Source organism: Drosophila albomicans, chromosome 2L (assembly GCF_009650485.2).
Source record: "Drosophila albomicans strain 15112-1751.03 chromosome 2L, ASM965048v2, whole genome shotgun sequence".
Taxonomy (NCBI): Eukaryota; Metazoa; Arthropoda; class Insecta; order Diptera; family Drosophilidae; genus Drosophila; species Drosophila albomicans.
In genome coordinates, this window is record NC_047628.2 from 8,882,735 (window position 1) to 8,896,045 (window position 13,311).

Below are 13,311 nucleotides of genomic sequence, written 5' to 3' on the forward strand. Positions count from 1 at the left end.
CTGTTCACATTTTTTCTAATCTATGTCGCATATAGCAATTGTATTCAATTGTAATTGTTTTTCATTTAATAAAAGTTTTTTGAATTTGTACACAGGGGAATTGGTGTGCGAGTAAAAGGTATAGGATTGATTTAAACAAATTTTTGTAATCTTAAGTATTAACATTAGTTTATGTTGAGCTACGAAGGCAATAAAGAATTACCAAAAATTATTCGTTTTTGCGAATCAACTTTGTACTAATGTTGATTGAAACCCATTTTATTGTGCAAAATCTTATCATGCAATAGTAAGACAATATTTACATTTAACAAGAAGACACAAGAGAACAATTATTTAATTCTTCATTGCGTATCTAAAAGTACCGGTTCATAACCAATATATCGTAAAGTCTGCCTTTGGCTTTGAACGCCTGATTCTTATCTGGATTGTTAGCTTTTTCGATTAAACTTCGGTAGAAGACTTTTGTGTTGTCGCTTAGTTTTTCTATAAACTTATCCATCATATCCTCAAGTTCTTTTTTTAAAGTCTTAACCTTATTATTAAATGCTTTGAAGATGATCTCGAATTCTCCGTTTGTCCAAGTGTTAAACTTAGTTCTCTTTCGCGACTTATTTTCTGACTTATAAACATTGTAAAAATGTTTTAGTAAAGTTTCAGGGTCCTCATCAAGATTACTTAAAGTATTCTCAGAAATTTGTTTAAGATCGGGATCCCAGTCATCGGTAATTGCTGATGCCCAGGCAAGTGTTTTATTGTCAGCAAATTTATGGTCCACAATTGACTTAGCCATTTTGTATAAGGTCACATTTTGTTCCTGCAAGAAACCGTAGCTCTTGGCGTTGCCCCATAGTCTCAATATTCCAATGGTATCTTTATCTTCTTCCGTTAGTGGCGGCGATGCGGCAGGACTTGCATTTGAAAATAAATTTCGAAAATTAAGTGTATAAAAAACGATAACAAAACTGCTGACAAGCAAAAGACGCATCTTGTATAAAAGTTTTGAAACAACTAAAATAATCAAAGAATCGTTTTCATTTTATACGTTTTTAGAACGAAGCTTCGTGTCGCTCCTACGCACACAAGCAAGAGTGCCAATCACTGATAAATGCATACATTTATGACAGCGTCGTTTGATACTTAAATTTGTTGGCATTATTTCGCTGTTATTTTTTTTTTTGTCGCAATATCCGGTTGAATTGTGAAAAATTTCGTCGGTATAAGCGGTTTGTCGCTAAAAGCGGAGACGTACTAAGCGGAGGCCCTTTCATATAAGGTTGTATGGGGACCAAACGAACCATCGACTTTTCGTCGCAATAAGTGAAAATTCAGAAAATTCTACTGTATTTCAGCAATTTAAATGACAAATACAGCAAAATAGTTCAATTAAATTAGTGCTTTTAAATTATTCGCATCGTTTAAAAATAAAATTTTGTATTCTTTTAAAATTTAGGAGGCAAGCTATTTACTAATATAATAAGCAACTTGCATTTTGGCTAGGAGTGCCTGTTTCAAATCTGAATTATTTGTTTTTTCGATTAAAATTTTGGAAGAAATCTTTGTATTGTCATTTAGTTTTTCTACCGACGGAGTCAAAATATCCTTAAATTGCTTATGAATACGCTTAATATCTATTTCTGACAATTCAAGTGTCTTTTTGTTAGCAATGTTGTGCTTCGTTAGGATTAATAACACAACCGGCGACAAGCAGACGACTCATTTTGCGTAAAATTGTATAAATAACTGAAAAATCATTGAAAGAATCGTTATCCTAGTATGAATTTGTTGTCTCTTGCTCAACTCTTACTCACATCCGCCTTAATGACGTATGTAGGTCTGAAATAAGATTATTTAACTTGTATGAAACACGTTTAACCAGTTAGATTGTAACTGCTAAGATATTCTGCAAAAAACGAGTTAATTCCAACTAATATTAATATATATTATTATTATTGCAATCAGCTGACTTAAAGTCGTATTAGAAAGTCAATTAAATGAAATAAAATACCCAGTTTAATAAAGCTATTTATTAAGTTTATATTTTTATCCATCTACCAATGCATACATTCAGTTAGCACCAAAGTATATGTTCAAAAATAAATGTAAGGAGACGCCCTCGTGGGGTAATCGCAAAGCGATTTTCTTCTGTGGCAACATGCAAATGTAAATATCCACAAGAAAAACAAGGACATGGCAACTGCTGACATTGCAACTGTGTCCTGATAGTTGCCTATTTCTTTTACGTTCTTCAGGCTACCAAATTGTTTTGTCCTCCAATGGCGTGCCAAGTCGTTTGGAAAATTGAAATGATTAATTGTTTATTCTATCTCCTGATTGTTGTCTTCCTCAACAGGGCAAGAAATCAAGTAGTCTTCTTGAATTGATTGCCTACAGTTCAAAGTTAGAGAATTGAAACACTTTTTATTGACAGCTTCGTATTTGTTCCGCTCTTCTCTGTGTTAGTGTGAGTGTGAATGTTGCCAATTTGTGAAGCGCGACAGTTATTTATCAGCATTTGCATATCAAAGGATGACAGTGGGGAAAACATTTCGTTTATACATTTTTAATTTTATTTTATTGATTAACAAATTTTGTTTAATTTTTAAACATTTATCGATTTTACTAAAATTTGTGAATTTAAAAATATTTTATTTATGGCTTATGCTTAAAAAATGTAAAGTCCAATACTTGATTTTAACCAGAATAATATTATGTATTTATCTTATTTTGTGAACTAGGTCTTAAAAGTAAATATCATTAATCAGATCATTAGCGGAATTCTTTTTTCGATTAGTTTTTTTACTTACAATATTTATTTCCGTCATTTTTTGTTGCATCTATTATTATCAATGCCCTAATCTTAAATTTTGCAGTTCGTTATTGCAATTTGACATAAGCTAGGTTTTGAGTTTGTACTATAGAATAATCTCTAGAGACGGAAAATTTATTTGAAATAAGAATTTATTTTTGCCCATAGTGAGGGTGTGAGGGTGCGGTTATTAACGATTATTTAATCAAAATTACCTTTAAAAAAAAAAGGTGTTGTTGCTAAAATTTGATTTTCGACTTGATAAAAAAAGAAAATACCTAATTTGCCGTTTTCGTAAAATTTATTTGTATTTCTTGTCTCGATTATAATATATGTATATATTTACTACCTATTTTTGGAAATTTGTTAAATGTTATTTTTGGGTTAATAAAAGAAAAATAGTTTATTCGGGAATCTCGTATAGCGAGTCATACAGAAAATGTTTAAAATTATTATGATATACATATTTATATACATATATATATATTGGTATTAATGAAAAATTCAACTTGGTTATTGCTTAAATACTTAATTAAAACTACAAGTTCTTCACTAATATATGATATATGTCTTCTAAAGCTTTGAGCGCAAATTCCTTATTTGGATTTTTAGTTTTTTCAATCGAAGTTCGGTAGAAATCTTTTGTATTGTCGCTAAGTTTTTCCAACGACTTATTCACCACATCGACCCACTCTTGCTTAAGAGCCTCAATCTTATCGTCATATGTCTTAAAGATAACCTCGAATTCACCGTTTGTCCAATTATTATACAGATTTCTTTTTATGGTGTTGTTTTCTGACAAATAAGCTTTGTAAAATTTATCAAATGGGTAAATAAAAAGTATCTCGTAAATATGATCTTGAGGAAGATAACCATTACCACCATCGGTAATCAATTCTGCCCATTCCAGTGTCCCCTTGTCAGCAATTTTATGATCCACAATTGATTTGGCCATTGCATACAAAGTCCTGTTTTGCTTCTGATAGAGACCGTTGACGGAGGCGGTACCCCAACTTTTCAATGTTCTAATTGTCTCGATGTCTCCTTCCGTTAAAGGAGGTGATCCGACGGGACTTGCATTCGAAAGGGAATTTCGAAAAACAATTGAATAGAGAGTAATAACAAAGCTGGCGACAAGCAAACCACGCATCTTCTATGCAATTTTTGAAACAACTGAAAAACTCTGAGAATCGTTCTCAATTTATACGTTATACAGTATCGTCTAATCTATGTATGCATTGTCTCAAATGACGTAAGAGTAAAACAATAATCTGAATAATTTGATTGAAATAACAATTCATTGCTGGCAATGATGAAGTTCAAGTTTAGGTCAATCATGATTGTTTAATGAAAAATGCATGAACTAATGTCATTTTTTTAAATATGCGTACTGCTTCAGAAGTGTTTGAAGAAATGATAACAAATTTGGCATGCCTTACATATTTTTTCTTTATTTACTCTCCATAACAGATGTTTTCGAAACTATATAAAAAATGTAGCGGACCTTGAACTCATCGTCATATTCAAGTGTCATATTGTCAACAATTTGATGATCCACAATTGACTTGGTCATTGTGTAAAAAGTCTTGTTTTGCATCTGATAGAAATCGTTATTGGTGCCGGTTTCCCAAAGATTTAATATTTTAATTGTCTCTATATGGAGGTGATCTGACTGGACTTGCATTCGAAAAGGAATTTCGACAATGTGTATTAATAACAGTAACAAAACTGGCAAGAAACAACTGAAATAAACAAAGAGTCGCTCTTTATTTATAAGTTTTTGAGCTCTTTCCTAATCTACATATCGGCTTCACATCAATAACGTAGATCTGATGCAGTAATATCAATTTAAATAAAATATGAATTTATTGTGGTTCCCGGTGGTGACTTTGTGAAATTAGGCCACTCTTAATAGAGCACCGAAAAGTAGGCACTGTTCTTTTTTTTTGGTAACATTTTTCTTAAAATTCACAAGTTGTTATAACACTCATTTTATGGAGTGATGAAGGTAGACAAGATTTAAGTTATCGCTTCTCGGCCTTATGGCTAAGATCAAAGTGTAGTATCTGTTCTTATCAGCTTAACATCTGATAGTTTCTCCATTGGAGAACAACAAATGTTAAACTGATTTTTGGAATCAGACGGAGTGCTAGGAGCTTGCTCCACCTCTGTCACGGGTTGGCCCGGTATTGCAGTACCGCCGGGATTCGGCCCAACTAATTAATAAATGCGCGTCTTGAATGTTTTTAATTCAAAACAAAAACAGCATGATATCCTTCTAATGTGTATTAAATTTGAACTCATACATGAAAACGAATAATGGAGGTATCAAGTTTATATTGTATCAACAAACAATTGCTTTGTCTTGAATTTGATATACTTAATCATATGCAAAATGTTAACAATTATAAAGAGCACATCATATCTTACACATATTTTTCAGTTGGTATTGTTTATTTTTTAAATGTTTGTTGAAAATTACAAGTCCGCCACTAACTTATCAAATAGGATATATATACCCAAAGCCGATAATCCGCTATTTGAATTCGATAATTCGATAGTATATCGGTAGAATTCTTTTGGTTTCTCGCTAAGTTTTTCGTAGGTTTTCTTCACCTCGTCTTCCATCTCTTGCAGAAAAGCGTTACGCTTATCGTCAAATGCCTTAAAGATAACTTCGAATTCACCGTTTGTCCAAGTATTGTACAGATTTTTCTTTTCTATCCTTTCCTTTGACGAAATAAGTTTCATAACATTCCTCTAATAGTGACTTATAGGTATAATTGTAAGGCAGTTCTCGGGGAAGATGACGCTCCCATTCATTGGTAATTTCTTCTGCCCATTCAAGTGTCACATTATCAGCAATTTTATGATCCACAAGTGACTTAGCCATTGCGTATAAAGTCCTGTTTTGCGTCTGTAACATATCTAGCCTGGCGGCGATAGCCCAACTTTTCAATAATCCAACTGTTTTAATATCTTCTTCCGTTAATTGCGGTGATTCGTCGTCACTTGCTTTTGAGAAGGAATTCCGAAAATCAAGTGTATAAAGAACACTAATGAAACAGGCGGCAAGCAATAGACGCATCTTGTATCACACTAGTAAACAACTGAAATAAACAAACAATCGCATATTATTTATTCATTTTTAACCTCTTGCCTAATCTACATATCGGCTTTCACTTTCAATGCGTATAACATACTAATTAATTATTTCGAATTTAATTAAAATAAAGATTTATGGTGATCCCCGGTGATGATGTCACTTAAAATTAGATCACTCTTAACAGAAGGCCGCAAAGTAGGCACTGTACTTTTTTTCGGTTACAGTACTGTCGTGATTTGGTCAACAATTTAAATAATACGCATTTAATGATTTTATTTAAAATTTATATGTATTTGTAAATTTGTTCTGAGTAACTCATAATTAAAAAATAAGTTATAATAATAAATTGTTTCCATTATTAAATCTAGATAGATATTGATTGCATTGATTGTTGATAGTTGTTCTATTATTAAGTAATTTATTAGTAACTGCATATACATACCTGAAATGTTGTGTTCCACAATTGATTTTGTCTCCCGTGGCGAAATTCCAATCCTTTACAGTGTATAAAGAATATGACACAACTTGCGTTGAATTTACGAGAAACTAAAGCCATGAATGAAAAATCGTTCCTTTTTATACGCATCGCACTTCTTATCGAGCACATTGATGAATGAATTATTCATCATTTGTTTGACACAGTTCTTTAAACTTGCATGCAGAAAGTATGAAACTAGTTTGACCAGTCAGACTGTGACCGATATTTGGCAAAATAAAAACAAGTTAATTTGAATCATGCTAATAAGAACATATTGAAAATAATTAAGACAGCTATAGTCGAGTATGCTCGACTGTGAGATACTCGCTACTCCTTTTAAATATAGGCAAAACAGTGCAGCATAATTCTAAAAATATATCAAATAATATACCGCAAAATACTAGAATATACCAACGATCATATTTGGTATATCAATGAAGTTATACATTAAAAATATACAATACAAGTCAAAATATACCAGATTGTCAGAAAAGCAGCGGCGATCACATTGCAATAGGCGTAATTTACCATATAAAAGTGTTTCTTAAATTAATTAACTTAATAACATAATTTTTATCCGATCACATCCAAATTCTCAGGAATCATAAATACTATATAAATTGGAAACAAACTTGATCTGCATGCAAACGTAACAAATGATGTCAAAAATTATAGTTTTTTCTCTTGATATTCTTTGTATTCATACAGACAGACCCATCGTCTCGGCTGTTGTCACGCCATCTATGGAATATTTTTTACAATGTGCGTCATCTGTTGTTTGAAGTAACATTCATGTTTGTGCGTGGTGTATGTTTTGGCTAAGCTTGCTTCTTTTCAAAAAAAAGGCGGGATATTGTGTTTTAGGTATGCCTTCCCGATTGTGTTTTATTCGTAGACAATATACAAGTTTTCTTCCAGTCCCGTCATGTGTAGACACAAGATGCGAAAAGACTTTCTCACTTCGTTTTGCCGTATATGCGGAACTGATTATCTACAAGACTCGTCGAGTATAAATTCTTGCCAAAGGGAAATTTAAATTTCCCTCGGCTGCGCTGGCAGAATTTGTACTCGACGTTTCTTGTAGAAAATATGCGGTGCAGCTCTTGCCGAAAATCTGTGCTTAAATATTAGTGCGTAGTTCGGAATATGCAAAATAAAAATACGCTCAAAAATATATGCAGTAAATAAAATGTTTATTATACTTGAAATTAAATTTATTAAAACTAATACAATGAGTACTTAAATTTATATATAATATTATCTAAACAGTTTTACTTATAACTAAATAATATAATAGCTAAAAGAAAAAATTAATTTATTTCGCCGTTTTCAATATTCTTCGCCCTGAACAATGCCTTGTAGTTTCTATTTTTATCATCCAACGTAGCTCTTTCGTGGTCCTCAAAACTGTAAATATAAATACAAATACAAATATATTTTTTAATTTAAATCAGATTAGAATAGTAGTTTAATAATATTAACAACTTACCTCTTATTGTTTTATAAAAGACGCGCAGGAAAAAATCAACTTTCTTGTACAACACTCACAAAACAAATGACAAATGATACACAAAATTGCACATGTTCGAGAAAAGTAGGCGTTAGGGAAGTTTCGCGTTGCGCTAAGAGGGCGCGTACACCAGACTCAATGCAAGAAGCATTCTACAAGACGATTCATCTAACGATCTACAGAAAATTCTTGCAGTCTCCGTCTTGGCATGACACGAAACACAATTGGGTTGCTTCTTTCAGGCAAAAGGTGGTATATGATTGATAGGACTTTATTTCCGAAAATAATATTGGGTATTTTAAGATCTAAATTTCCTAGTGCCATGTCCTTCGAGGGCAACCAGTATGATGTGGGAATATATGGTTGCAAAACTCGCAAAATACTTTTATTTGGAAATATCCTTTAAGGGTACTTTTAAAATGCTGACATTGGTTGCAAACCAAAATATGAAGGGAATTCATTAAGAACTGCTGACCTTACAAACAATTTTAATTGTAACAGCTAAATTCCCAACCATACATTTTAAATTCAGTTTTGCATGTTGGTGCTTTCCTAAAAAAAATGGCTTAGAGACAAGGAATTTTAGTTGAGACGGTTTAATAAGAAGGTGTCTTTAATAACAAATGAATATGTCCAAAACACTTTTATTAATATAACTGACTGATTGACAAAGTAAAGAGTAAGATAATTTATATCACAACATTGTTTTCCTTTATACATGGTAAGCTATTATTTTTTGATTTGAAGAATAACCCTAACAAAAAGTTTATTAACAAAAGTTTTGGGTATTATCAGGCGTGCATCAAGTAAAAAAGTTATATAAAAGATTTTATAAACAATATTATCAGTAAACGTGTCTCAACTGTCTGTTTGGTTATTTGGCTAACTCTTTACTCCTTTTAGCCGGCCCCTTTTCATGTTTTATTTCCGCATCTGCCTTCGCTACAAGTATCTTTGTATAGAATTGTTGTTTCTATCTTTGTTTTGCATAAATTTTCACTTTGTTTTTATCAAGCTTTTTAAGGGTGTAGGCGTGTGTGTGAGTGTGTTTCGAGAGAATAGGCGTGTATATATTTTGCCTTAATTTTCTGTTTTTTGTCCTTGTTCGCCTGAGATTGTTCTATTGAGATAACATTTTGTGTCGCCGTTTTTTAATCCTTTACCCAATGACTGCGACAACGATGGCGACCCTTGCCACCACCTGCCCCCGCCGCTATCCTCTCATTTCTCTACCCCTCTGGTCCTGACCCTGGTTGACTGCATACACGCGACACGACGCGACGCGAAGCGACGGCTGCGTTGCGTTTGTGTTCGCGTTGGACATTTTATAGTTATTGCCAAAAATTCCCTCGATGGTTTTAGCAATTTCTGTGCCATTTACATTTTATTTTGTGCATGTGTCGCATCGCATGGAAATTGCGGCTCTATTGTTTTATAGTCGCAACGGGGAGTCTCTCGACTCTGTTATCAATGGACAAACATGATGTATAGCAAAGACTTGCTTTATGCAAACCAAATGAAAAAAGAAAACGAAATCAACTAAGAATACTCGAGTGGAAAAAGTATTCCACGAGGAGTGCAACAATGTAGGCAGACTTGAGTCTAACTCACCTTTTAATTCAGCAAAAATATTCGTACCAGTCAAAGTGTTTATAATTAACGAAGTGAATCATAACTTGGTCGAGATGTCAATTGAAAATGTATTTATTTTAGATTTACTGTTTATTATTCTTTATCAAAATATATTAAATAAGGCTGTTGAAAGTTACTCAATTAATTAAGCATTTTATTAAAACAAAATAATTTTCATTGTTATTCCACTTTCTTTTACATATGTACATATATATATCTGCTAATATTTTTGATCACCAATTTTAAAATAAAGTAAAGCAAATGCCTTTCTTCATAGTTCGAATGTGTCTAGAAATTCAGTTATGAATGGTACGCAAGCTGAAAAGATTCATTTGGGAAATTTTTGCCGACAGGGGAAAGTTTGCTCTTGCCTTAATTACTCCTATTAAATTGTGACGTCATACGCCAACCTGTTAGAACTATGGCATTTCAAGGCCTTGCTGTCCCTGGAAACTATCCCAGAGGAAAATACCTTTCGCTAAGGGGAAATTGTGAAAAGGACAACCCTCCGGCTAGTGCATTGAACCAAACCGGCAAAACGAAGGCTAAGGTCAATTGCAGTTGGTCGCTTCCAGTGAGCGAGAAATTTCCCAAAACTGTCAAAGAAGGAAATTTCCCAAAATGCCGCTGTTGAATGTTACTGCCGTGTGTCCTGGCAGTCAGTGTTTGCTGGGCAACGATTGCGCGCGGTTCGTCCTTGCGGAGTAACGTTAAGAAAATTCGTAAGAAATTCCAACGCTTTTTAGTCGCGTATTTTTTTCGTAATAGAACGAGTTACGTGTTGCAAGCTGGCCACCGACACAGAGACATTCTTTAACAACTGTGGATTAACTTAAAGAATGTGTCTCTTGTTGGACCAAAGTGTATAAAAAAAAACATGAAACAGGCTAAGAAGTGAAATAGTGCAAGTGAAGTGCTTAGATATTTTAACAACTAATTTGTAATGCATAACGACAAAAGGAAATCCCAACACTTTATGCATAAAGAATTAGCTGGCGGGCAAGTCGCCTAAAAGTATGCAAACACGTAACGCAAACAATGTGCGAAGGAGCGAATATATGAAAATACATAAAAAAAAATACATAACCGAAACACAAATAATAAATGCTAAAACACACACACATGCTCCTTGACTGCCTAACACCATTGCAAGTGTGTGTGTGTGTGAGGGAGTATGTGTGGAGTGTATCGTGGCACCGAGGCGAAATAATCATAACCACCGTACGACATTACAATGTCTGCCGCTTTCGACTGTGGCACCGACTTCCGTTTCCTGTTTTAATGTTTACGTTTTGCGGCTGGCGGCTTCCGACGTTATGTCGCCACCAAATACTAGTCCTGACCTCTCTCCTTGCCAGTATAGCTGTGTACTTTTCTGTGGGGGAGATTTTTGAGCTAATGTAGTGGCATTTTAGGCGCAACGAAATAATAGATAATAAAATGTAATGTTGTCCTTTTGGCTTAGCCATACGCATACATACGCTTATGGGCCTTAAGATCCTTATGAAAGTCGTCTCGTTCGAGTCGTTTTTCCTGGTGCGTGCCGAACCTCGATTATTGCGCTTTTCGTTCCGTTTTCCTTGTTGTCGGTAATAAAAATCAGTCGGAAATCTTACCGAGCCTAAATGTAGGCAACAACAAGCCATCCTCTGCCTTAAATTAGATTAGATGATGTGCCATAATGAAGCTGTGCGGCGATATAAAGACGAGAACGAGCCAAAACTTGGGGTGAGAGTGTGAGTGCGATTGCGATTGCGAGTGGGAGGATTCAGATGGTTGTAGGAGTTGATAAGGAGCAAAGGTTACGTTCTTGGAAAGTTGCGGATACTGAATGTTAAAGCTGTGGGCGCATTATTGACTGGCTATGATAAGCTTTGATTTATAAACATTTAATTGGGTGCAGTTAAATATAATGGATTTATTCATAGTTATATTGCTTGTGCGGTATTTTTGGGAAATCGATGATGGAAGTCGAACACAAGGAATGTAGACGGAAAAAAAGGAATGAGAGTGTTTATACATAGTATATTGTTTATTCATGCATTTCACTAAATTAATTATAATACAGATTTTTAAAGTGTTATTGTAATAAATTAATATAATTCAACATTTATGAATGCATGATTCACAATATATAGTGAAAGAAGGCATAATTTTTCAAGATTGAAAAAAATAAACACAGCAATTTTGAATAGTCGATATTTTTGTACTTACATATATTCATTTACTGAACTTAGAATTATTTCCTAACTTGTAAGGGGAGCTCTTAGAGTTAATTTTGAATTTTTCTAATTTGAAGCAAATAAACACAACAATCACGAATCAAAAGTAAATAATTATAGATATGTATGTCTGTATTAATTTATTCAAGACTAAAAGTATTTTTGTATTTACCGATTCTATATATCCTTGAACGAAGAAAGAGCGCGGTAGTAGTCCGAGATAAATTTATCGTGTTTTCCCTGAAGTAGCTTTAAAAGTTCATAAGAGTATTCCGGTTGCATGTCCCTCGGTGTGTTTGCCATACTTATTATGCGGCAACTGTTGCCAGCGAGGTGCACAAGCTCAAACTGAAACTCAAACACAAACATAAAACGTGCTGCCTAATTTTAGGCGAACATACGAAAAAAGAAGAGGAGGTAAAACAACTTCTTGGGCTTTGCGACTCTCTGCTTCTTCTTTGTTTTTTTTTTTTGGTACTACGTGTGAAAATTGCAAAAGCTGCTTAAAGTGAAGTGAAGAAATGCGCCAAATATGTTCCGCAAATTTGTTTTCAAGCATATAAATCAATTGCTATAGAAACTCGCATTCATGAGTGCGTATTGACGGCAATTTTAGCAATTCAATTTTGCAGTTGTAACAATTAAAGCCCCTACGCTTGTCATGCTGCATGCGTGTTTCGTTCTGTGTCTTCACTTCCGGCACAACCGGAAGTACTCAAGCAAAAAGGACGAGCAAAAAAATAATACACGTAACGAAATGCTGTAAGGGAATAAGACAAACAAATCCAAAATAAACAAACGTTGTCTGCTCCTCTCTCACTCTTTCCCCATCCAAAAAAAAAGCTGTATGTGATCCAAAAAGAAAGAGAGAAAAAAAAGAAGAAATGCTTACGAAGCGGAAATTAAGACCCACTCCAACGAGTGAGTCCCAAACAAAGCTGCCAACTTGGTAAACAAACACATGTCTGACTCACCCCAAAGTCGTGGAGTGTGTGTGTGTGTGCATGTGTATGTGTGTAAACAAGCCCAAACATATCACATTTTAATCCGATGTAGTGGAAAATTGCACAAGAAAATGTTACACAATAAGAAAATTGTATTGTTTCCCCGAAAAGTTGACACCGTGAATTGATTGTGCGCCATTTCTCTCGCCTTCGCTTGGCTCCTCCTAAATGGATTAGAATCCATTGTAATAAGTTTAAATAGCAGCTGCTTAATTAAAAAGTTCTGGTACACCGTTTTGCCTGTAACTGTATCACCCTCTCTCTCTCTTTCTCTCTCTCTCTCTTTCGCTCTTTACCTGACGCATTCACATCCCAAAAAACAAATGTCTTTCGCGTTAATTTTAATAGTCCGTGAGATTGTGCTGAATTATGAGTTCAACACGTGACCATATGGCAGCTTCTATTCCCTCCCTCTCTCTCTTCCGTCTCCTCTCTATCGCAGTGTCACGCTGAATTATGAAGCTACAAATACGAGCAGCTTGACAATGACTTTCTTAAGCTACTGTCCCCCAATGGCTGGGCATGGAGGCGACTTCAACTTTAAATTAGTGTA

The 13,311-nt window shown here is 34.2% G+C and overlaps 1 protein-coding gene and 1 non-coding gene across 3 annotated transcripts in view; both read left to right on the top strand.

Annotated features, from left to right (window-relative positions):
* Positions 1–13,311, top strand: part of LOC117563385 (protein sickie) — a 208,510-nt gene that overhangs the window by 16,932 nt on the left and 178,267 nt on the right. The window lies entirely within an intron of this gene.
* On the top strand, positions 4,833–5,027 carry LOC117566255 (U2 spliceosomal RNA). The gene has a single exon (XR_004571973.1). It is a non-coding gene; the product is annotated as a U2 spliceosomal RNA (small nuclear RNA).